The sequence below is a fragment of the Halictus rubicundus genome, chromosome 6, assembly GCF_050948215.1.
Source record: "Halictus rubicundus isolate RS-2024b chromosome 6, iyHalRubi1_principal, whole genome shotgun sequence".
Taxonomy (NCBI): Eukaryota; Metazoa; Arthropoda; class Insecta; order Hymenoptera; family Halictidae; genus Halictus; species Halictus rubicundus.
In genome coordinates this window covers 8,038,522-8,039,582 of record NC_135154.1, presented here as the reverse complement: position 1 = coordinate 8,039,582, position 1,061 = coordinate 8,038,522, and the positions used below count along the sequence as shown (strand labels likewise).

The following is a 1,061-nucleotide window of genomic DNA, read 5'->3' as shown; positions in this document are numbered from 1 at the left end:
ACGACTAAAAAGTATAGATAGCGATGAAATCTAAAATTAATTATAAACGATTATACTATACGTGGTTACACAATGCAGAAGTGTAACACAGCTGTATGAATATAATTATATAATATAGCTACATCCAATTAGGCGATAATTAGCTCATATATTACTGATAACTAGTTCTCGAGTTTCCTGTGTTCCATATTTGGACCCTAACTGTCATTTTATAATCAATAACGGACGTACGGATCACGACAAACCGAATTATTATAAACAATCTGATAACGCAACATTTGTACCTTTTATAAAAAACAGTAGTTATCTAAATCCTCGATAGTATAGTGGTTAGTATCCCCGCCTGTCACGCGGGAGACCGGGGTTCGATTCCCCGTCGGGGAGGAATTATTTTTGCATTTTATTCGCAACTAAATATTTTAATTCAATAACACAATGCAGTCCCAATTCGTTACTAACAGAAAAATATTTTAATTTACTTTCAAAATTTGATTACAACAGAACTAGGAACTCGCGTGAAGTGACTATGATCGAACAAATATATCTAATTAAATTCTATTTAAATTAGTAAATCGGGCCTAACCTGTCACAACGTTTAACTGTTAGTAACAACAGACACCGGTGACTAATAACAACGACACGACGACACAACCACACAACAATCACTACAATCACAACAATGTCCACAACAACACGTCGAATAATGAATGAAATAATGGATGAAAGATACTATCTTGGATTGAAAGATAAGTTATCACAAAACTCACCGACGTAACTGCGACGACGGTCAGATGGTTTCTGCAGCTACGTTTTCGTGGACGAGTGGAGGGGAAAAGTGGGGGAAAAGAAAATTTGTATACACCCCAAGGACACGGAAGAAAAGTCCCTTTCAGGAAACGCGTAGATGGCGAGGACCCTGTCCTTGACGACTGAAAGGAGGCTCTGGCGATCGTCAAGTTTATTGCCTCTAGTCGAACTCCGCCGCATGTGGCACGCATTTAGGGTCATAAATAAAACCTTTCCACGCTGAGCGGCTGCTACGTATTTATGTTACAGCACTG

The 1,061-nt window shown here is 38.5% G+C and overlaps 1 non-coding gene across 1 annotated transcript; it reads left to right on the top strand.

Annotated features, from left to right (window-relative positions):
* Window positions 1–312: 312 nt before the first annotated feature.
* Window positions 313–384, top strand: Trnad-guc (transfer RNA aspartic acid (anticodon GUC)). Its single transcript has one exon. It is a non-coding gene; the product is annotated as a tRNA-Asp (tRNA).
* Window positions 385–1,061: the final 677 nt, after the last annotated feature.